Below are 25,515 nucleotides of genomic sequence, written 5' to 3' on the forward strand. Positions count from 1 at the left end.
GCATCCAGCTACTTCCACACCTCTCTGTATGGCACAAGGCTTTTGGTTGCCCTGCTGCAACCTCTGGGGACTGTCTGAGGCTTAAAAATATGTAGATATATTTTACCTTAAATAAACTTGCTCTCACTCTCATTTCTATTCTGATGTTTCCAATGAGAGTTTGGTCTCAACTCATATCTACTCATGAATCTCTAGCACTTTCTTGTTGTGTCCAATTTCTCCTCACAGATACTGAGGATTGAACCTCGGACCTCACGCATGGGAAGCAGGCACTCAGCCACTGAGCTACACCTGCTCCCTCACCAAGGTTTTGACAAGGTTATGCGCAGAGGGTAAGGCGGATGTGCAACCTATTTTAAACTTTCCCTCCTCTAGATTTAAAAAAATCACCTTTGCTTGGAAAACAACATTATGTTTCTTACCTTTGGTTGGGAAAAAAAAACTGCGTTCCTTTCTGTATCCTTGTAACTCTGTAAAGTACATTCTGTGCTTGAGGTTTCTTGCCTTCCCTCTTGCTAGTTACTGGCAAACATGTGGGATTCAAGTACATTTACATAGCAAACAACAATAACAAGCAGTTACAAAACATTTTCTCTCTTAAATACTTCTCTCATAATCCTTGACTTTTGAGATCATTGTCTCTCATAGCTTTGCAGACGTCCACTTAGAAGCTGAAAATCCACGAATTTGACTCTTCCTTGACTTACTGACCCTGCTGGAATGGTAGGGAGAAAAAACTCTGGAAAATGGGGTAGGAGCATCTTTGTCTAAGGTCCCACAGTTTTCCTATTCCTGATTCACCTAACAGCTCTAGTGTTCTGAAATCAAATGTAATAAAACACTGTAATCACCATTACAGGGCAATCTCTCCTACAGAGGCTCTGACAAGCAGAGTTTAGGTGCTGGCATTGGTGGGAAGGAGGAAGGAAATATGTATTTTCTCCTGACATTTCAGAGGAGATAAGTTGGACAAGTGGGTAGGGATGTGTTGAGATGATGAGGAGGACATTTGAGGAGCCTAAGCTTAAGGGTATCAATTCTGTAGGTGAAGCAGGAAGGAGGCTTTTGCTGAAAGTGAAGGAAGTATTTGAGAAGATTGCTCTGGAATGATATATAAATGCATCAATGCACTAGAGCAATGATTCCAAACCCTGCGTAAATCAGCTGGGGGAGCTTACTAAAAACACAGCTTCCTGGGTCTCCTTTGTGGGCCCTGAGTCAGAATTTCTGGGTTAGGTGATAATGTTCAGCTAATTTTGATGTAACTAGCCTGGTATTGGTTCATGTGTTTGGGGCGATACTGAGCTAGGTGGCTAACAAAATATAAAATGGCAGTAGTAAGCAACACGGGGCAGGTTGGTTTTAAAAGACTTTACTGTTACAGATTCTCAGACATGAATCATACTAGTCAAAGAGAGAACTGAGTTGAAAATAATTTCTTGTTTTTTGCTTTTCAAGATTTATTTATTTATTTATTTCTCTCCCCCCTGCCCCCCGGTTGTCTGTTCTCTGTGTCTATTTGCTGTGTGTTCTTTGTCGCTTCTGTTGTTGTCAGCGGCACGGGAATCTGTGTTTCTTTTTGTTGCGTCATCTTGTTGTGTCTGCTTTCCATGTGTGCGGCGCCATTCCTGGGCAGGCTGTACTTTCTTTCACGCTGGGTGGCTCTCCTTACGGGGCGCACTCCTTGTGCGGGGAGCTCCCCTACGTGGGGGACACCCCTGCGTGGCAGGGCACTCCTTGCGCGCATCAGCACTGCGCATGGGCCAGCTCCACACGGGTCAAGGAGGCCCAGGGTTTGAACCACGGACCTCCCATGTGGTAGATGGATGCCCCAACCACTGGGCCAAGTCTGCTTCCCAATAATTTCTTGTTTTAAGGACTTTAATATATGGAAGAGAGGACATTTTCTTTGTGACATTGTCAAAGATACCATAACTGGAGCTCTAGCTCTCTGAAAATAAGCTCTTTGTGGAAAGATGCTCAACTATTTTCTTTTCCCTATTCAATGAGTTTACTTAAAAATAATATCTTAATATAAAGATGTATTCCAGGCAAACTATGAGGAGGTTTATATGCCTGGCTGTCTTTTTATCCAGGCTAAGGTTAAGAAAGAACACTACTTAAGGTTGGTGCTTCACTAAAACTCTGGCAGTTCTGGGTTGGAGGTGGCTCTGGAGCATCCCTGGAGCCCATGCTTCATTTCTGTGATAGGATAGAACAAGGAGACCCTCATCATTTCCCGTGGATTTTAGGACTCCCTAAGCAGTTGCATTAGGATGCTTTGAAAGTAAGGCTTTTGTTAGAAAGGTTTAAGAATGAAGACACATCAATGGAATTGAGTAGACTATACCACGTACATGGTGTTAACTCACATTCCCTTTTCATTTGTTCTTTCAGTGCTTTTACTCCTTTTTTTACAAAAAGTTATGAAAATATTTTATAGTTTTCTTTCATGATCTCAGGCATAGATTGCTAGGGCTTGGATTTTAGGGATTTATGTAATCTCAGCATTCCTGGACAATGAGATAGTTTTAACCCAGGAGTTTTTAACCTGTGGTCCAGGAGCACAGGAGCTCCCTTTTGGGAGCAAGTGAAATCTTTTTAATTACATGTAAATGTTTTGTGTGTGTGGTTTTCTGGGTAGATGATTCAGATTTTCATTCAATTTTCAAAGAGGCCTTTGTCTTCAAAATGACAAAGAATTAAACAGAAGCCTTGGTGTACAACTTAACATCTGTCATCTGTGGGATCTTTTTTTTTTTTTTTAAGATTTATTTATTTATTTATTTCTCTCCCCTTCCCCCCCCACCCCGGTTGTCTGTTCTCTGTGTCTATTTGCTGTGTCTTCTTTGTCTGCTTCTGTTGTTGTCAGTGGCACAGGAATCTGTTTCTTTTTTTTGCGTCATCTTGTTGTGTCAGGTCTCTGTGTGTGTGGTGCCATTCCTGGGCAGGCTGCACTTTCTTTCATGCTGGGCGGCTCTCCTTGCGGAGCGCACTCCTTGTGCGTGGGGGCTCCCCTATGTGGGGGGACACCCCTGCGTGTTAGGGCACTCCTTGTGCACATCAGCACTGTGCATGGGCCAGCTCCACACGGGTCAAGGAGGCCCGGGGTTTGAACCGCGGACCTCCCATGTGGTAGACGGATGCCCTAACCACTGGGCCAAGTCCGCTGCCATCTGTGGGATCTTAACATCTTTAGGTTGGTTGATACCATGGTTTAAAAGATGCCACAAACTTCAAGAATCAAAAAGTGGTGGGCATGGGGAGAAATAGGATCATGTGTGTGTTGTTGGCGAGAATATAAAATGGTGCAGCAGCTGTGGAAGACAGTTTGGCAGATCCTCAGAATGTTGATTATAAAACTACCATATGACCTGGTCATCCCACTGCTAGGGATATACCCCAAAGGACTGAAAGCTGGGATTCAAACAGATATTTGCACACTGATGTTTATAGTGGCATTATTCACAGTAGTCAAAAGGTGGAAGTGACCCAAGTGTCCATCAGCTGATGAAGGGAGAAATGAAATGTGTTAGATACACACAACAGAATATCATTCAGCTGTGAAAAGGAATGACGTTCTGACACGAGGCAAAGTGGATGAAGCTTGGAGACCTCATGTTGAGTGAAATAAGCCAGACACAAAAGGACAAATTTTGTGTGATACCACTGATATGAAAACCTAGAATAAACAAATACATAAAGACAGAGAATGGCTTATAGGGGCCGCAGTGTGTGGGAATGGGGAGTTGTTGCTTAATGGAGACAGAGTGTCTGTTTGGGGTCATGAACAAGTTTTGGCAAAGGATGTTGGTGCAGGTGGCACCATATTGGGATTGTAACGGGTATTACTGAGTTTTACATATGAAAGTCATTCCAATGGGAAATTCTGTGTTGTAACTCTGTGGCCACATAAACATAATAAAAACGGGTGGAAAAGGATAGAACGTCTTGAGAGGAGGCCCTGGAGGACGACCTTCCCACATGGTCTGAGGGCTGCATGGACTGGCTTCCTTTCTTTCCTCAAGCCTTCTGCTGCTTGTTCTGAAACACGGGCTAATAAGGGGGCTGAAGGAGCTGGACAGGGAGGCTTTCTCCCAGAGAGAGGGGTCCTAACTTGCTTAAAGCTTCATCCACATTTGCTGCCTTGAGTCTACCAAACTCAGCCATCACTTCGCATGCTCTGGCAAAGGAAGCATCCTTACTGAGATCTGACAAGCTTCTAATCATCTGCAAGATTAATGCTCTTTTACTGTTGGGTTATCTTGCAACCCCAGGAAGGCCGCCCAGGGGTGGGGATAGTTGTGACCTAATAATTGATTTTACAAGAGAGTGTACTTTCTCTAGGGATTAAGAATTACTTTAGAATGTGAATAGCTGTTTCAAGAAGAGACAGGCCAAAAGAAATAACCTGTGAGCTCTAGTATATCTGAAGTGTGTTATCAGAAGCTTTCACCTAATAGTGTGTTTCCTCCACAAAATGGCTCTGCAGAGTAGTATCAGAACTGTTTTATAAAATGAGGAAGTATGCTCCCGAGAGTAGGTAGCTTCCCACTAGCTAGCAAATGGCAATTTGGGGTTCAAGGCCAGATCTCTGAAACCCATAAAACAGACGTGTCTCCTGAGCAGAAGATGCCACAGACCTTTCTTCTGCAATTGTTTCTTTCTTTTTTTTTTTCTTTTAGATTTATTTATTTCTCTCCCCTTCCTCCCCCCCTCCCCAGTTGTCTGTTCTCTGTGTCTATTAGCTGCGTCTTCTTCTTTGTCCGCTTCTGTTGTTGTTAGCGGCATGGGAATCTGTGTTTCTTTTTGTTGCATCATCTTGCTGTGTCAGCTCTTTGTGTGTGCAGCACCATTCCTGGGCAGGCTGCACTTTCTTTTGCGCTGGGCGGCTCTCCTTATGGGGTGCACTCCTTGCACGTGGGGCTCCCCTATGGGGGGACACCCCTGTGTGGCGTGGCACTCCTTGCGAGCATCAGCACTGGTCATGGGCCAGCTCCACATGGGTCAAGGAGGCCTGGGGTTTGAACCACGGACCTCCCATGTGGTAGACGGACGCCCTAACCACTGGGCCAAGTCCACTTCCCTGCAATTGTTTCTTAATTGTTTTCACTCTACTGTTCCTTTCTCTTGCTTTCATACACCTCATGTCTTCCCTCACCTATTATAAACCCAGTCCTTTAAGCCTATCTCCTTCCTCCTTACACGAACATGCTATTCTCTTCCCTTTACCACCAGCTTTAAAGATTTGCCTTGTCTTTCTGCACCTGCCCCCCCCACCCCCCAAGTTTCTCATTTCCTTTGCCTCCACCTGGTGCCATCACTCCATGGAAACTCTTGTGGAACTCCTAATTATCAAATTATCCCAAGAGCCAGCGTAGCGTATATGACTTTGCATTTCCTTCCCCAACACTTCCAGTTGTTTCCTCTTCTAGTCACAGCAGCATTCCATCCCTAATAGTTAAAATGCAAGCCTTGGGAAACAGTTGTTTGTGAACTTGTGACTGACCCGTAGGTTTTGTAACTTACATGCTTAACTTTCTCTTCTAAAGCACTTTAAGAACGATGCGTTCTGCTACCATGTAGTTTCTACCCTACTGATAGACGGTATAAAGGCCCGTTCCCCAGTTATCTGCCCTGGGCACTGCATTCTGGGGGAATCGTGGCTGCCCCTCATGCCTTCCCTGTCTGCCTCCCTCCCTCCCTGTGCTCCTTTGGGAAATACTTGTGGGCAGATAGCTGGGCATTCAGGGGGCTCAACCACGCCTCTCCTTCCCTCCAGCTGCCTCTTGTTCAGTGTCTGAACCTACCTGTTTCCCACGTTTGTCAAGTTCTCGTGGGAGGCAAATCCTGAAGCAGTTCCTCCTGAGGAGGAAGGTCTAGCCTCAGGGTTTTCCTTGGCGGATTGCCCTGCCTCACTTCCTCAGGGCAGGCTTCCTGCCCTCCCTCATGCCTGCTTAAGTCATCTGCAGCTCTGGCCATCTCACCTGCTGAAAGCAACTGCCCTCCACCTCAGAAACCTGTCCTTTGGCTGGCTTGGACTTTTCTTGGTGGAACTCGACACTAGCTGATTGAGTGTATTATTTGTTTGCTTATTTTCTGATGTCTCCTCAGTAGAAAGTGGCTTCCCTGTGGCAGGTATTATTGTCTGTTTGGATTGCTGTGACATTTTCAGCTCGGAGAACAGTGCACAGTATAGTGCAGGTACTCAATAAATATTTGTTGAATGAATACATGACTTCATTAGCCGAGGGAGTTGGTCGATCACCTTTCTTCTCTTTCAACTGCTTTTTTCCTCCCCAAATTACAGGATAGTTTAAAAAACAAAACAAAACCCATACAGAGATCTTCAACACAGCACTCTCCTCCAGATACCCAGATCCTTGAATTTTAACAGTTTGCTACGTTTTCTGTCGTCTATATTTATCTATCTATCTGTTTATCTATCCATCCATCCATCTATTTTCTGAACATCTGAGAGTAGGTTGTATATATCATGCTCCTTGAACACATAATACTTCCATGTACATTTCCAAAGAACCAAAATATTCAGTTGAGTAACCACTGTAAGTGTAGTTATCAAGTTTAAGAAACTTAACATTGATTAAAGCTCACAAGCTAAATTCTAATTTTTCATATCCTAATAATGCCCCTTTGAACTTTCTCTTTCATTATTAAACTCAGTCAAGATCACATATTGTGTTTAATTGTCATTTAACTTGACCACCCTTAGCACTGATGTGGGTACCTTTGTTACAGTTGCTGGAAGAATCTTAAGATATTACTGTTCACTGTAGTCCATAGTTTGCATTAAGGGTATTTTTTTCCCCACATACCACCCTATTATTAACACCTTGTAATAGCAACGTACTTTTGTTCTAGTTCATGGAAGAACATTCTTATACTATTTACTACATTCATCGTCCACGCCAGGGTTCACTACGTTATACAGTCCTGTATTTCGTCCTCTAGATTTCCTTCTCATGACATCCACCACCCTAAACTTCAACCCCGAATCTACACACACAATGCAGTGCTGTTACCTGCACTCATGATAATATGCTACCATCACCTCTACCAGCTTCTAAACATTTACAATCAACCTTATAACAAAATCTGAACAAATTAAGTATCCCCTGTTCTCTACCCTCGTTCTATCTTCTGGCAAACTATATTTTAGATATTAGCTCCATGAGTCTGCTCATCATATTTTCCCTGAGGTTTTTATCATGCCATTTTAGTCACACTAGTAGATTCTTATAAAAGTTTATTGTTGTACTGTTTGTAATAACAAAAACTTTGAAACAAACAACTAAACTATTCACTTATGGGGGGTGAGTAATTTAAACTCTGGTGAACTATCAAACAAATGTTAGAAATACTTGCTGGGGAAGCGGATTTGGCCCAATGGATAGGGCGTCCACCTACCACATGGGAGGTCTGCGGTTCAAACCCCAGGCCTCCTTGACCGTGTGGAGCTGACCCATGCGCAGTGCTGATGCACGCAAGGAGTGCCATGCCATGCAGGGGTATCCCCTGCAGAGGGGAGCCCCACGTGCAAGGAGTGTGCCCCGCAAGGAGAGCTGCCCAGTGCAAAAAAAAAAGCACAGCCTGCTCAGGAGTGGCACCACACACAAGGAGAGCTGACACAGCAAAATGAGACACAGATTCCGGGTGCCACTGACAGGAATACAAGCAGACACAAGAACACACAGTGAATGAACAGAGAGAGCAGCCAACTGGGGGTAGAGTGAGGAAGGGGAGAGAAATAAAAAAAAAAAGAGAAATACTTGCTGATGTGAAAAACCTCTGAAAATATTGAGTGAGAAAAATGAGAAATATTTTGCATTTATTTTGATATTTTTGCTAATTAAAAATCATCTATATATATTCGTGCAGGTACATATGTAATATTTTACTTGGACACAAGAAATTTAATACTGGTTACCTTTGGCGGATATCTGCTGTTTTTTTGTCTGTGCAGCATCCCCATTTTTTGGATTGTCATTTGGGCTTTCTACATATCAGAGTCATATCATCTATGAATAATGTTAATTTTACATCTTCCACTCCAATCTTTATACCTTTTTATTTTTTTGCCATTCTGTTGATAGTAAGCTCTTGTTCCCAGTCTCAAAGATAATTTTTTCAACATTTGATCTAATTTAGTGCTTACTGTAGGGTTGTTGTTGTGGATATAAATATCATTATTGTGCTGTTAATTTCCTTCCATTTCTATATGCTAGGATGTTTTATTTTTAAATCATGAATAGGTACTGAATTTCATCAACCTTTTTCTGCATCTTTTGAGATGATCATGTGATTTTTCTTCTTTTTTCCTGTTAATGTGGTGAATTGTATTGATTGATTTTAAAATATTAAAGCAATCACAAATTCCTGGGATAAACTCAGTTGGCTTATGATGAATATGTTGTTGGATTCAGTTTGCAAATATTTTCCCAAGGATTTTTGCCTGTTTTCATGAGTAAATTGGACTGTAGCTTTCCTTTTTCATGTCACTGTCATATTTGGAATCAAGGTTAAATTAACCTCATAAAATAAGTTTGGTTCCTTCTTTTTATATTATTTGGAACAGATTGTGTGGGATTGTTATTTCTATTTTTTAGCTTCTCTAATCAATTGTTAAACCATACACTGAGTTCTTAATTTCATTTACTGAATTTTTTAGTTCTAGACTTGCTACTTGGTTTTTTATAAGTTCCGATTCTTTACTAAAATTCTCAATCTTGTTTTGTATTTCTATATAGTTAGCCTAATTATTATAAAGCCTCCAATATCTAGAAATTGTTTTGCTAGTTTTTGTGGATATGCTTTTGCTACTTCCTTTCCTAGATTATTTTTTCCATTGAAACGTTTTATTGAAGTATGTCATTCATACATGAACATACATAAACAATAAGTGTATAGTAAAAGTTGTGATTTTACAAAACAAACATGCGTGACTTCTTACAGGGCTCCCATATATCACCCCACCACCAACACCTTACATTGTTGTGGAACATTTGTAACTAATTGTGAAAGAACATCGTCAAAGCATTACTGCTAACTATAGTCCATATCTTACCTTTCCTAGTTTTTTTTTTTTTTATCGTGTGATGGCATTGCATGGTATTTGCAAAATAGTCTGTAGAGACCCAAATGATTTTTTCTCTCAGAGAGGATTTTGGTGCATCTTCAAGGTCCCTGGGGAAACTATTATTAGTGCACTGAGATCGTCTTAATCTAATACCGGAGATTAAGATCGTTTGAATCCAAGCTTCTTCAGTGCCTATAAGCCTCTCCAGTTTCCCCTGATTGCCAGGTGCAACCCACTGGAGTTCAAACCCAAGCCATGGGGCAGAGAGGTTCATTAGGGCCATCTCTCAATGGGAGTTACGGACTTTGATACTTTTTTAAAAATTAAAAAAAATTTTTTTAAAAGATAATTCACACAAAATGTTACATTAAAAAATATAAGTTTCCCATATACTCCACTCCCCACACCCCCACTCTTCCCACATTGACAGCTTCTTTCATTAGTGTGGCACATTCATTGCATTTGATGAGTACATTTTGGAGCACTGCTACCCAGCATGGATTACAGTTTATGTTGTAGTTTCCCTTTAGCACCACGACGCTTTCAAAATTGCATTCAGCATTTCCGTTTCACAGCCTTTCTCTCTGGAATTGACAACTTGCCCCAGGGGAGAAGTACCACCGCTCCCTGGTCCTCCAGCCTCACTTGGGTTTGGGCTTGGCAGTTCTTCACTGTCTTCATGCTCCGCTGCCTTAATGGAGAAGCGCTGTTTCCAGTATAAATACTCCACAGTTAGACTTGGCTATCTAAGCCTCCCCTTTCCACAGCAGGACTTCACGGACTTGAGAAGTGAGGTCTTTGGGTTTCCCTTAGGCAAGCATCAGAACTAATTTCTAGATGATCCAGAGAGAGGGAGGAGCCTTCTTGAGGAAAAAGGAAAATGGAAAGACCAGAAGCTCTGACAGCCCTGCCTGGGCCTCCGGGGGGAGGCGAGTAGGAGAGGGCACTCCCTGCCTGCTGGTGGTGAGCGCGGGCCTTGGCTTGGCACGTGTCCTCACAGTCACGGAACCCTTGGTGGGGGACGTGTCTCCAGAGAAGGACATGTGATTTGGTTTTTGGAGAGAATTCAAGTGAGAAAATCTTCTGTGAGCTGCTGCTTGTCCAATTTTATTAGCAACAGGTTAGCCTTGCAGAAATGTTTCCAACATAGGTACTGCTTGTTCAAAATCATCTGCCTTCCTGATTCTGAGTCCTCAGTGCACACTTTAGTGCTGATGGATCCTTCATGCCTGAGCCCCTGACTGAGTGGCAGATGGGATGAGAGGGCGGACACTTCACACAGCAGATCTTTGAGAGTCATTCCTACCGCGGAATTTATGCTTCTTGGTAGTAGAAACCATAGGGCCAGTCATGTCCCCTGGGAACTAATGTTGTTCCTGTTGTTGACTGGCCATGAGGCCAGAAGGAAAAAAGCACTCAATATCATCTTAAGAACAAGGGATGAGGAAAGGGTTAGTTGTATCCAGACCTGGCTGCTCATCAAAATACAAAAAAGATCTTGTGAAAAGTACAGATGAGATGCTTGAGACATACCCACCTCCCACTATCCCACATCCAAAGTGTTTACCGATGGAATGAGAATCTCTTGCAGTAGGGTCCAGAAATATAGATGCACACATGCATGCATGTGTGTGTGTGTGTGTGTACGTATATTTATGTGAATGGCATAACTTAATCACCTATCATTATTATTATTATTATTATCTTTCTCAGTTTGGGGGGGGGATCTACTGGGTCCCATCAGACAGTTCCTGCTCTGGGTCTCTTTGTGATGCTTCATTCTGAAGGCTTCCTTCTTCACATGTAGGTTTGAGTGGTTGTTGCTGACTCTTGGTTGGGTCCTCAGCTGAACTCTGGCCAGAAAACACTTGCACATGGTCTTTCTATGGAGCCTGGATAGAACCTATATTTTAACAAACCTCCTAGGTGATGCTTAAATTCTTAGTCATGCAGTGGTCCTCAAATCCCTTTTGGGAATGTGCACTTTTTGGTCCCTTAAAACTCTAAAATCTTAAGATGTTAGTCGTTGCTCTTTTTTTTTAAATAAAAAAAAAATCTTGTCTAAGTGGAGAACATAGCATTTCTCAAAGCAAAACATCATGTTAAGGCAAAACTTCCAAATATAGGATGACCAGACATTCTAATGAAAAGCTTGTAGATGGCTGCCCAATTGATATTTTATTTATTCAGTTGGACATGCTTTTCTTGAGTATACAAGATCCTGTTCTAGGACAATGTGTAGACATGTATTTATCTTCATGTCAGCTAACAAAGTTTACATGATATCCACAACAGCAGTACATTCCAAGTGGTGCCTGCATTTTCCTGAGACTAAACTCCTGTCACTGCCCATGGGAATCATGAGTCTGGGCTCAGAGGACAAGCAAGAATCCTTGGAAAGCAGAACTTCTTGTGAGGCTACCTGCTGTGCTTGGCTTGGGGCCTGCCTTCTAGATGGTGCCAAGATAGGAGATGGCTATAAAGTCAAGAGGCCCCAGGAGGCCTCACCTTCCAACAGTGGAGGGTGAGGTGCAGATGGCCATTGCACTGGTAACCTGGTAGAGTTCACCCAACACGCATCTCTTTCATTATAACATTTGCGTCCACTGGCATCATTGCTGGTGAGACATTAGGTCTTCCAGATGTTTCCAGCATAAAAAGGAAAATTTACTTAATGGAAGTATAATAATCAATGTTAATTCTCAACTGATTTTACTTTCCAAACATACAGTGATGGCAGAAGTCATAACTTTTTTTTCCTTTTTTTTTTTTTTTTAAGTTGGATAGCTCCCAAATGGATTCTTACTAAATGAGTCTTTAATTATATTGGGCTTCAAATTTCGGGGAGTTCTGGATCACAGAGTGTTTCAACAATGGCAATGGAGGGATACTGGTATGGGATACCAATGACAGATGATATATGACTGACAGGGAGCTGTACAGAACATATGTCCAGGGTGCATGGTAATGTTTGGATATACTCATAGTGGCAACAATTAAAAACCACAGTAGGGGGGGTACTGGGTTCCTGGCCAGTGGTGCTCTGTCGTGGTCCCTAGGGGAGCAGCGACAGTCTCCCAGGTACAGTGGTGGGGACCGGGAGGGAGTGAGGGTTCAACAGTGAGCCCCTGATACTAATGACTATGCTTGTGAGCTGATAAACCCAAAATAATAACAAGGCCTAGAGCAACTTTGTGCCTGGGAATTTCCTTCTGTCAGCCTTCATGTTACTCAAATGTGGCCAGTCTCGAAGCCAAACTCAGCATGTAAATGCAATGCCTTCCCCCCAGCGTGGGACATGACACCCGGGGATGAGCCTCCCTGGCAACGAGGGACCACTATGAACTACCAACTGATGATGCAACTGGAAAATGACCTTATACGGAAGGTTCAATGCGGATCAGCAGAATATCCATGTCTACATAAAATACCATGACTTTAAAATGCTGTTTGACCTAAAGTAAGGGGGAAATGGAAAGGAGAAATGAGTTTATATGGCTACGAGTTTCTAAAAAAGAGTCTGGAGGCTGGCAGAAGGTTTGCCCTCATGCACAACTGAGCAGAGTCAGAGAGACAGATAAAGCAGATACAACCCCCAGATATTGGTTCCTTTGAGGGCTAAAGAGACCCATGGGAGTTATGGTCATGGCTGATGGGGTTAACTACCAGGGCAGATGGCCCCTCTTTGGAAATGGTGTTTATGTGTGATGAATCTGGACTCAGATGGGATCTCCTTTCATAAGACTTTCATGCTAATGTGCTGGAGGTGCAGTTAATGTTGGGGTTTAAGATATATTTAGGGGATATGAATCTCTGGACTGACAATGTGATAGCCAGATCCTGAGCCTCAACAGACTCCAGCACCTACAATCTGATTTATTGGACTTAACACACTCAGCTAAGATGGAGGTGAAGAAGGACAACCACCACACCATGGAGCCTAGAGTGATTACAACTGAAAATGGGAGGATTGCATCCAGCATCCAGGTGGAATCTGAGCCTCCTCTTGACATAAAGGTGCAATGGACACAACCAATCCAGTGTCCACATAGAAGAGGTGGCATTGGATTGGGAAAAGTGGACATAATGGACAAAGGGTATGGGGAAGGCAGGAAGAGATGAGAGGTGGAGGCGTCTTCGGGACATGGAGCTGCCCTGGATGGTGCTTCAGAGGTAATCACCGGACATTGTAAATCCTCACAGGGCCTACATGATGGAATAGAGGAGAGTATGGGCCATGATGTGAACCAATGTATATGAGGTGCAGAGGTGCCCAAAGATGTACTTACCAAATCCAATGGATGTGTCATGATGATGGGAACGAGTGTTGTTGGGGGGGGGGAGAGGGGGGGTGGGGGGGTGGGGTTGAATGGGACCTCACATATATATTTTTAATGTAATATTATTACAAAGTCAATAAAAAATAAAAAAATTAAAAAAAAAAAATAAATGAGTCTTTAAAAAGAAAAACTACGGTTTTACTAAATGAGTCTTTAAAAAGAAAAACTACTGGACTTGACCCAGTGGTTAGGGTGTCTGCGGTTCAAACCCCGGGCCTCCTTGACCCGTGTGGAGCTGACCCATGGTCAGTGCTGATGTGCGCAAGGAGTGCCCTGCCACACAGGGGTGTCCCCGCGTAGGGGAGCCCCACGCGCAAGGAGTACACCCCATAAGGAGAGCCGCCCAGCGCAAAAGAAAGAGCAGCCTGCCCAGGAATGGCACCGCCCACATGGAGAGCTGATGCAGCAAGATGATGCAACAAAGAGAAACACAGATTCCCGTGCCGCTGACAACAACAGAAGCAGACAAAGAAGAAGATGCAGCAAATAGACACAGAGAACAGACAACTGGGGTGGGGGGGTGGGGGAAATGGAGAGAAATAAATAAATAACAAATCTTTTTTTTTAAAAAAGAGAAACTACAGGGCAGTAGGTGTAGCTCAGTGGTTGAGTACCTACTTCGCATGTACCTCCTAAAAAAAAAAAAGTAAAATAAATAAATGAAAAAGAGAAACTACAAGTTTCCTTATTTAAAGGGCAATAGACCAAATTAGGTTTAAGGCCAAGTGATGAATAAGTAATGAAATTGTGGTAATTTGTATAAACAAGCTGCTCAGTTTAATGCTTCTTATTTCCTAATTTACAAGTGAGACAATATCCAGGAATTCTCATTTTCTGATGTAAGGATGAGAAATCTTAATGGGCTCTCATGATTCAGTTTAAAGCAAAAGGAAATACGTTTCAGACATTTTCCTTGAACATTCTCCTTCTGGGCAGGAAGTGGGCAGTGTCAACTGCAAACGAGGCCATCAGATATGAGGAAAGGCCGGCCAGTGTGACAAAATATCCTCCTTCCCTACTTGATATTTCCTTGTTCTTTGGTGTTCCTAACTTAGAAGCAAAACCAAAGCTCAGCAGCACTTCAGCATCAGGGAGAAAGCAGGTCAAAATATAACTGAAAGTGATTAGGGAGTGACCCGTGAGGCTAGAGACAGGCTGAGCCCTTCGCACTGCAAGTACAACTTAGGAGCTGTCTTCCTTTGCAAACACTAGTCAGTTCCGTCTGTGGGAGCCAAAGGTAGAGGACAGCTGAGCTCTGTGGCTTAGTCACTGGGTGCCTTTAGGTAAATCTCAGCTGAATTTCCCCTCTTTATATTGAAGATAATTACGTTGAAATTTCTGTAACACTAAAATTTATTGGAAAGACAATTTAGTGGACTACGGTATTGGAGATAATTTATTGGAAATTTTCTTATATTCTTAAAAAATATTGTACAAGTCTAAGACAGTGGCACTAAGACAATCCTAGTGAAAATGAATTTCCATTATATTTGGTAACAGTGCCCATATTTGCAAATAATTCCATATAAATTCCTGTTTTTAAAAGCAGCACAATTTTTGAGGAGCCAGTTTGAATATATTTGCAATTCTCTGCCTTCTTAATTACATGTTTTTTCATAATTTTTTGTTGTTGTTGTTGTTAAAAATACAACCATGAGTTAAATAGATAATCACTAAGTTCTGGGCAAGTCACTGTATAATTATGTGTGGGCTGCAGAAAAAAATGGTAGAACCCTGGAACAATCCTCACAGAACTGACGTGACTTCACATCATCCTGGGAATTTGCATTTTGGTGTCATGGCACTGACTTGTAGATTTTAGCGGTATGCTTCCTGAAATCATTACGTGATGAATAAAATTGATCATTGCTTGAGAGTCACCACAGATTTCCATGTCACAGCTTTCATCAGATAACATAATGTGTTTCTTAGAAAGGAAGTTCAAAAGGACCAATTCTGTTGGATTACTGACCTTGACCTCCTGAGGCAAAAAATCCTGTTTCCCTGTGTTTTTAAAGGAAACACGTTTGAGAAAAGCTCCCAATCCCAGATTCGGTGGTTTTCCTTAAAGCCTGTTTGGAGAGACAACAATGGAATTCTGGGAGAGATCTGACATAAACGGATTCATCTGATTTCTCTCAGGAGAGACGTGTTTGTTTACTCTGCTCAGGGCGCTGTATTTCTATGCACGTGCTATTATTAGATTGCTTTGAAGTGGAAGAGTCATATGTCATAGACCTCCTTGTGGTTAAAAACTTTAAGGTTGTTTTTCTGTAGAGCACATGGAAAAGGAGAAACACCTGTTTGTTGGAACTAGACTCTGAGGAATTAGGGAGCAGCACTGTGCAAAATTTGATTCTCTGTATGTAATGACATTTGTTTATCTTACATCATAAGCTTCGAGTGTTTTTGAATACATGGTCTTAAAGAGGAAAACATGACTGCATCTGTAATTTAGAGAAAATTCTGTTGTCTAGAAACTGTTGAAGTAAAAGTAAAGTATCAGAACAATTTCAGTTTTAATTTATTCATTTGTGAACTGGGTATAATGATGGCACCAGATATATATATAAAACATCAAATGAGATAATCCGTAAGAAGTTGTTTCCAGAGCGTAGCTATTGAGAAATTAAAGCATTACTTATTTCTTCAGTTCAATCATCACTTAATTGTTTTAAAGATCTCTTTAAAAATCTGAAACAGAAAACCGCAAAGTATTTTTAAAAATGTGATGCAATTTATTTGTTTTTACCCCTTGACAATATATCCTAGACTTATTTTTTTACTCATTTATATTAGAGCAGTTGTAGCTTTATAGAAAATCATGTAGAAAGTACAGGTTTCCTATGTACTCCCTTTCACACACACAATTTTCCAAGTTATTCACATTTTGCAATACTATGGTACTTGTGCTACAATTGATGAAACAATGTGATTGTAATTATGCTAGTAACTTTACATTAGGGCTCATTCTTTGTGTCGTACAGTTCTATGGAATTTTTTTTTGAGGGATAACATATACAAGCTAAAATTTCTGTTTTTATCCTTTTTCACGTATAAAATTCAGGGGTGTTAATTCATTCAAAAAGTCGGCCTTCATCATCATCATTCATCATTCCTAACAGACACTCTGTACCAATGAAATACCAATACAGTATTTGTCCTTTTTTTGTCTGGTTTATTTCAGTTAACATAATGTCTCTGAGGTTCATCCACATTGTCACAAGTATCAGAACTTCATTCCTTTTTCACAGGTGACTAATACAATATATCATTGTATTTACATATATATATATTTGTTTATTCATTGAGTTGTTGATGAACACCTGGCCTGTGTCCGTTTTTGGCAATATTGAATAATGCTGCTATGAATGTCAATGGGCAAATATCTCTTTGAGTCCCTGCCTTTAATTCCTTTGGGCATATATCAGGAAGAGGTTTTGCCAAATCAGGTGGTAATTCTATACTTAATTTTTAGAGGTATTGCCAAACTGTTTTCCACAGCAGCGGCACCATTTTGCATTCCCACCAAGGGTGAAGGAGTGTGGTTTCCAAATATTTTCTCCTATTTTGTAGATTGTCTTTTAAAATAAATTCTATTGATACATATTAAAAAAGCATGAATCCATCCAAAGTGTATAATCATGGTATTTGGTATAATGACATAGTTGTGCACTCATCATTTCAATAATTTTTCAGAGCATTTTCATTATTCCAGTAATAATAATACTAAAAAGCAAAAACCAACCAACCAACCAAACAAAACTCATCATCTCTGAATCTCTCCATGCTTCCCCTACTGTGCAGAGCTGCTGTTCTATCCCCTTCTCTCTAGTTTATTTGTATTTATATTTTATAAAAACGTCTTATATACGCAATATCACCCATATTCATATTTTACATGAGGCTTCACTATGTTATACAGTTCCATGTTACATTTTTAAGTTTTCCTTCTAGTAATATACATGTTCTTAGATTTTCCATTTGAACTACTGTCATACCCTTATAATAGCTCTGCTGGTCACAAACAGCATGATGTGCTCTCACCATTTTCATTCATTTCCAAAGATTTCCAAAGATGTAGGTTGTGTTTTTAGTTTCTTGACAAAGGTCCTCAATCCTTGTAGTCTTGTTGTGGATTTTTCAGGATTCTTTATGTTAGGATCATGTCATCTGCAAATAGTGAAAGTTTTACTTTTTCCTTTCCATGTTGGATACTTTTTCTTTTTCTTTTTTAATTGCACTGGTTAAAACTTCAAGTACAACATTGAATAACAGTAGTAACAGCAGGCATCCTGTTCATGACCTTGGGGAAATTTTCACTTTCACATTTGAGTATGATGTTAAATATGAGTTTTTCATATATGCCTTTTGTCATGTTAAGGATGTTTCCTTATTTTCTTAGTTTTCTGTGTGTTTATATCAGGAAGGGTGCTGAATTTTGTCATATGCCTTTTCTGCATCAGTTTGTTCTATTAATATGGTATGTTACATTAATTGATTTTAAGTTGAAGCACCCTTGCATACCTGGGATAAACCTCACTTTATCTTGATGAATAATTCTTTTATTGTTCTCTTGCAATTTATTTTGCTAGTATTTTGTTGAGGATTTTGCATCTATATTCAAGAGGGATATAAGTCTGTAATTTTTCTTGTTATATCTTTGCCTAGCTTTGCTATTAAGGTAATGCTGGTTTCATAGAATGAATCGGAGAGTGTTTTCTCCTCTTCAATTTTTTGGAAGAGTTTGAACAGCATTAGTGTTAATTCTTCTCTGAAATATTTGGTAAAATTTACCAGTGAAAGCCTCTGGGTCTGGATATTTCTTTTTATTTTTCTTGAGATTTATGTATTTATTTATTTCTCCCCTCCTCGTTGTTTGCACTCACTGTCTTCTCTCTGTGTCTTCATTGTGTGCCCTTTGTGTCTCCTCATCTTCTTTTTAGATGGGAACCAAACCTGGGACCTCCAATGTGGGAGGGAGGCATCCATTTGTTTGAGCCACATATGCTCCCTGCTTGTTGTGTCTCTCATTGTGTCTCCTCATTGTATCTCCTCATTGCATCAGCTCACAATGCCAGCCCATCATGTCGGCTTGCTGTCCTGCTTGTTTTCTTTAGGAGGTATCAGGAACTGAACCCGGGACCTGCCATGTGGTAGGCAGGTGCCCAAGTGTTTGAGCCACATTCACTTCCAATGGGCATTTCTTTATTGATAGGTTTTATTTATTTATTTATTTTTTAAAGATTTCTTTCTTTCTTTCTTTCTCGCCCCTCCCCCCCATCCCCCTACCCCGGTTGTCTGTTCTCTGTGTCTATTTGCTGCATCTTCTTTGTCCACTTCTGTTGTTGTCACTGGCACGGGAATCTGTGTTTCTTTATTGTTGCGTCATCTTGTTGTGTCAGCTGTCCGTGTGTGTGGTGCCATTCCTGGGCAGGCTGCACTTTCTTTGGTGGGCGGCTCTCTTTACGGGGCGCACTCCTTGCGCATGGGGCTTCCCTACATGGGGGACACCCCTGCGTGGCAGGGCACTCCTTGCATGCATCAGCACTGTGCGTGGGCCAGCTCCACACAGGTCAAGGAGGCCCGGGGTTTGAACCATGAACATCCCATGTGGTAGACAGACACCCGAACCACTGGACCAAGTCTGCTTCCCTACAGTAAGTTTTGACATGCTGTGTTTTTTTTTAATTCATATCAAGATATTTCTTGATTTCCCTTGTGATTTATTTTTTGACCCATTGATTTTTTAAAATAGTGTGTTGTTTAATTTTCATATAGTTCTCGTTATCAATTTCTAATTTCATCCCATTGTGGTCACAGAAGAGGCTTTGTATAATTTCAATCTTTTTCTATTTCTTGAGACTCATTTTGTGTCCTACCAGTTGATATATCCTGGACAATGATCCATTTGCCCTTGAGAAGGTGTATTCTCCTGTCTTGTGTTGCAGTGTTCTGTATATATCTATTAGATCTAGTTCACTTTTGGTATTTTTCAGATCCTCCCTTTTCTTATTGATCTTCTGTCTGAATGTTTCTATCCATTAATGAAAGCGGTTTATTGAAGTTCCAACTGTTATTGTAGAGGTGTCTATTTCTTCCTTCAATTTGTCAGTGCTTGCCTCATGTATTTTGAGAATGATGATTTTTTTTAAAGATATATTTATTTTATTTAATTTCCCCCCCCTCCCCTGGTTGTCTGTTCTTGGTGTCTATTTGCTGCGTCTTGTTTCTTTGTCCGCTTCTGTTGTTGTCAGCGGCACGGGAAGTGTGGGCGGCGCCATTCCTGGGCAGGCTGCTCTTTCTTTTCACGCTGGGCGGCTCTCCTCACGGGCGCACTCCTTGCGCGTGGGGCTCCCCCACGCTGGGGACACCCTTGCGTGGCGCGGCACTCCTTGTGCGCATCAGCACTGCGCATGGCCAGCTCCACACGGGTCAAGGAGGCCCGGGGTTTGAACCGCGGACCTCCCATATGGTAGACGGACGCCCTAACCACTGGGCCAAAGTCCGTTTCCCTGAGAATGATGATTAGGTGCAAATTATTTGTGATTATTTCTTCTTGGTGTATTGACCCCTTTATTAATATATAGTGCCCTTTTTGGTCTCTTATAACAGTTTTTGACTTTAAGTCTATTTTATCTGATGTTACTTTAGCCACCCCAGCTTTCTTTTGGTTATTATTTGAATGAACTATTGTTTTCCATCCTTTTGCTTTCAACCTATTTGTGTCTTTGAATCTAAGATGAGTCTCTTGTAAACAACATAGAGTTGAATTGTGCCTTTTTTTTTTTTTTAGGTACTGGGACTGAGGATTGAACCTGGGACTTCATATACAAGAGGCTGGGGCTCAACCACTGAGGCACATCAGCTCCCCTCTCTTGTCTGTTTGCTTGTTGTTTGCTCATTGTTTTTGCTTGTTGTGTGCTCATTTTGTGTGGTTTTTTTTTTTTCTCTTTGCCTGCTTTGTGTTTGCTAATTGTCCACTCATTTGTTTTTGCTTGTTGTCTGCTCATTGTCGTTGCTCTTTGTTTCTTCATCGTTTTTGCTGGTTGTCTGCTCATTTTTCCTTTAGGAGGCACTGGAACCTGAACCCAGGACCTCCCGTATGGAAGATAGGCACTCAACTGCTTGAGCCACATCTGCTTTGAGTTGTGCTTTTTAAAATCTACTCTGCCAATATGTGCATTTTGAATAGAGTTTAATCCATTTACATTCAATGTAATTACTGATAAAACAGGACTTCAAGCATTTTGCCATTTCTTTTTTATATTTTATATATTTTTTGTCCCTCTTTTCCTTTATTAGACTTTCTTTTGTGTATAATTTATTTTTTAAAAATTATTTATTTCTCTCCCCTTCCCTCCCCTTCCCCCCATCATTGTCTGATCTTTGTCCATTCACTATGTGTTCTTCTGTGTCCGCTTGCATTCTTGGTGGCACCAGGAATCTGTGCCTCTTTTTGCTGTGTAATCTTGCCACGTCAGCTCCCCGTGTGTGTGGCGCCACTCTTGGGGGAGCAATGCTTTCTTCGCATGGGGTGGTTCAATGTGGGGTGTACTCCTTGCGTGCAGGGTTCCCCTATGTGGGGGACACCCCTGCGTGGCATGGAACTCCTTGTCTGTGGCAGCGCCATGCATGGGTCAGCTCACCACATAGGTCAGGAGGCCCTGGGTTTGAACCCTGGACCTTCCATATGGTAGGTGATGCTCTTATCAGTTGAGCCAAGGTCACTTCCATTGATCTTTTGAACCAAGGTCACTTCCATTGATCTTTTGTTCTGTAACTGACTGATTCCTTTCTTATTTCTGTTTCTTTGTATAGATTACATACATTCTTTGTGATTATCCTGAGATTTGTATTAAACAACCTAAGTCTATAACCTATTAGTTCAAAATGTATCACCTTAATTTCAATAACATGCACAGTCTCTGCTTCAAAACTTCTCTATTTTCCCTCTTTATGCTGTTTTGTCACACATTACATCTTTACATTTTAGATGTCCATAAGAAGGGAATATGGTTTTTTTTCTTATCCAATTGTATTCCAAATTATTTAGAAAGTAAAGAGTAGAGTTACACAATGAGGATATCATATTATTGGATTTTGTATTTACCCATGTAGTTACCTTTACTGGAGATTTTTATTTCTTCATATTACTCTAAACTATTATCTCCTGTCCTTTCCTTTCAACCTGAAAAACTTCCTTTAGCATTTCTTGTAGGGCAGGTCTTTTGGTGATGAACTCTCTCAGTTTTGGTATATCCATGAGTGTCTTAAAATTTCCCTCATTTTCAAAGGTCAGTTTTGATGGATAAAGGGTTTTTCACCAGCAGTTTTTCTCTTTCAGTACCTTATATAAGTTATACCACTACCTTCTTCCTATCACGGTTTCCGAAGCGAAACTGACATTTAGTCTTATTGAGATCCCATGTATGTGACAAATCCCTTTTCTTTTGCTGTTCAGAATTATCTCTTTGTCTTTGCATTTGACACTTTGCTTTGTACGTGTCTTGGTGTAGATGTATCAGAGTTTATTCTCTAAAAAATTTTTTAATTTATGTATTTATTTTTAAAGTTTATTCTGATTTAAGTTTGTTGTGATTTTTGGATTTGTATGTTTTTACCTTTCATAAGATTTGAGAAAATTTCAATCATTATTTCCTCAAATATTCTTTTTTCACCTTTTCCTTCTCCTCTCCTTCTGGGACTCCTATAACATGTATATTGGTATGCCTTGTGTTTTCCCACAGGTACCTTAGGCTCTGTTCACACTTATTCATTCTTTTCTCTGTCTGTTCTCCTGATTGTATGATTTCAATAGTCCTGTCTTCTAGTTCACTGTTTTTATTCAGCCTGTTTAAATCTACTGTTGAATGCCTCTAGAGTGGTTTTACTCTCCATTATTGTGTTTTTCTTCCTTATAAGTTCTTTTTTTTTTAAAGCAGTTTTTACATTTTCTTTTTAAGATTTATTTATTTCCCCCCCTTCCCCTCCTCCTGCCCAGCTGTTTTTGCTGTCTGTGTTGTCTTCTCTTCTCATTTTTTTCTCCTCTAGGATTCACTGGGATTCGATCCTGGATACTCCTGGTGTGGAGACAGATTCCCTAGATTGTACTAGAGAAACCAGCAATCCAGACATGCCAAAGGATGCAGACCAAAAACATCCACAAAAAGATCCTTTGCTCTTCTCTAACCAAAGGACCAAGATATCAGGCAACCTAGGAACACAACTTTTAAACAAGCTGCTCCAATCTGGCCAAATATCACAGAGAAAATTGAAGCTTCACCCCCGCCACACCAATCACGTTGGAGTGGAGCCCTTGACTTCTATCCTGGCCTTGCTTTAGTGAGGTGCCCACCCATGTGGAGGTGGTTCAGTGAAAACCAAGTAGGGAGTTTGGGCTTTCATCCCTGCTGGGAAGTGAAAAGGGACCCTCAGGCTGCAATGCCGGGGAAGGCCGCATGGAATGTCTGGACTGCCACCTCCCTCCTCACAGGCGTGGAGTTAGAGGAAGCGCAGCAGAGAGTCAGCTCTTCACCACTGCTCAGTGGTGCTTGGGTACCCTCCTCAGCGCCAGTGCAGACCACAGGGGGAGGAGCAGCAACACGAAGTCTCTCTTCCCCTGGAGTCAACAGACGCCAAATGGGAAACAAGGCAGAAACCAGGTGGTACTTTCTCCCCTGCCAGATTGGTGTAGAGAAGACCTGCTAAAACATAAGATTTAAATAAGATCCAGACTTTCATAACATAGTACCCCAAGTGACCAGGTTTCAATTGAATATTGCTCATCATAGCAAGAACCAGGAAGATTTCAACAAAAGGCACACAACAGAAGCCAACACTAAGATGATAAAGATAATGGAATTATCTGACAAAGATTTTAAACCATCTGTCATAAATAGGCTCAATGAGCAATTGAAAACACACTTAAAGCAGATAAAGAAAAAAGAGGTCTGCAAAGAAATTTAAAAAAATTCAGATGTGAAGGAGATGACATAAAGAAGAACATAATGGAAATTTTGGAACTGAAAAATAAAATAAGCAGAATAAAAATTCAAGGATTGGAATCAACAGATAAAAGAATTAGTGAACTTGAAGATAGAATATAAAAATTATTTCATAGAAATTAGAAAGAGATATCAGACTGGAAAAAAAAAAAAAGAATGGAACTGCAAGGGCATGTAGGATGATAATAAAGATCTAAAATTTGTGTCATCAAGGTCTCAAAGGGAGAGGAGAAACCAGGTAAGATTAAAAAGTATTAAGTGAAATAAAGGCTTAAAATCCTCTGAATTTGGTAAAAGACGGAAGCCTACAGATAGAAATGCTGGATTAGCCACACATCAGATAAACCCAAAACTCTCCATTGTGAAGACATAACACAGTCAAACTTCTGAAAACCAAAGGCAAAGAAAGATGAATTGAAAGCAACCATAGAGAAATAACACCTACCAAGAGGGGAAAAGCAATTCAAATGAGAGCAGATTTCATAACAGAAAAAAATGGAAGTCAGAAGAATGTGGTATAGTGTTTTTCAAGTGCTGAAAGGACAGACATTTCAAACCAAATTTCTATATTCAGTGGAACTGTCCTTCAGTCTGAAGGGGAATTCAAGACTTTCTCAGTATACTGTAGGCTGAATAACAGCCCTTCAAGTATGTCCTTGTCTTAATTCCTGAAATCTGTGAATGTGACCCTACATGGCAAATGAGACTTTACAGAAGTGATTTATTTAAGAATCTTGGGATGGAAAAGTTATCCTGGATGACATGGATAGGTCCAATGTAATCATTTGGGTCCTTATATATATGTGAGGAAGGGAGGAAAATCAGAATGAAAGAAAGGAATATGGTGGTGGAAGAAGAGGGGAGAGAGAGAGAGAAATTTAAAGTTGCTGCCTGTTGACTTTGAAGGTAGAGGAAGGGGTCACAAGCCGAGGAACGCAGATAGCCTCTAGAAGATGAAAAGGCAAGGAAAAATTCTCTCCTAGAACCTCCAGAAGTAAATAGCCCTGCCAACACCTCGCCTTTAGTCCAGTGAAACTAATTTTGGACTTTTGCCCTCCTATACTGTAAGCTAATAAAGTTGTATTGTTTTTAGCCACTAGGTTTATGGTATTTTGTTACAGCAGCAATAGGAACCTGATATACTCTGATAAAGAAAAACTAAAAGAATGTGTCATGAAGAGATCTGCCCTAAAAGAAGGGCTAAGGAAAAATTTTTAAATAGAAAAAAAAAAGATTTTATAAAGAATATTTGGGGGAAGTAGATTTGGCTCAGCAGATAGAGCATCTGCCTAGCACATGGGAGTCCAGGGTTCAAACCCAGGGCCTCCTGACCCATGTGGTGAAGCTGGCCCATGGGCAGTGCTGATGTGCACAAGGAGTGCCATGCCATGCAGTGGTGTCCCCACATAGGGACCCCACACACAAGGAGTGTGCCCCATAAGGAGAGCTGCCCCATGAAAAAAAGGTGCAGCCTGTCCAGGAATGGCACCGCACACATGGAGAGCTAATGCAGCAAGATGATGCAACAAAAAGAGACACAGATTCCCAGTGCTGCTGACAATAATAAAAGAAAAGCAGACACAGAAGAACACACAGTGAATGGACACAGAGAGTAGACAACTGGTGGGGTGGGGGGAGGGAAGGGGAGAGACATAAAAAAAAAAAGAATACTTGGAACCATCAGTGAGGAAAAAAACATGGTTAGCAAAAATACAGGTATATACATTAGGCCTTCCTTCTCTTGCGTTTTCTAAATTATGTTTAATAGTTGAAAAAATTATAACACTGTCTAAAGTGCTTTTTAAGTATGTAGAGGGAATATTTAAGATAATTCTATTGTAATTGAGAGAGAGCAAAAGAATGTAAGTGGAGATAAGGCTTCTACACTCCACTTGAAATGCTAGATTGTCAATATCAATAAATTGTGTTGTTATATAGAGAGATACAATATAATACGTACAGTAACCACCACAAATGCTATACAAAATGATACTCTAAAAATAATGAAATAAATAAAAATGGAGTTCTAAAAATATTCAACAAAATGGAGTTCTAAAAAATAGTCAACAAT

The 25,515-nt window shown here is 40.8% G+C and overlaps 1 long non-coding RNA gene across 1 annotated transcript in view; it reads left to right on the plus strand.

Moving 5' to 3' along the window:
- Positions 1–24,543, plus strand: part of LOC131273247 (uncharacterized) — a 40,402-nt gene extending 15,859 nt beyond the window's left edge. Inside the window, exon 3 of the long non-coding RNA XR_009180394.2 lies at positions 20,234–24,543. This is a non-coding gene — a long non-coding RNA (uncharacterized lncRNA). The remainder of the gene's footprint in view (positions 1–20,233) is intronic.
- The last annotated feature ends 972 nt before the right edge of the window (positions 24,544–25,515 follow it).

The sequence above is a fragment of the Dasypus novemcinctus genome, chromosome 14, assembly GCF_030445035.2.
Source record: "Dasypus novemcinctus isolate mDasNov1 chromosome 14, mDasNov1.1.hap2, whole genome shotgun sequence".
Lineage (NCBI taxonomy): Eukaryota > Metazoa > Chordata > Mammalia > Cingulata > Dasypodidae > Dasypus > Dasypus novemcinctus.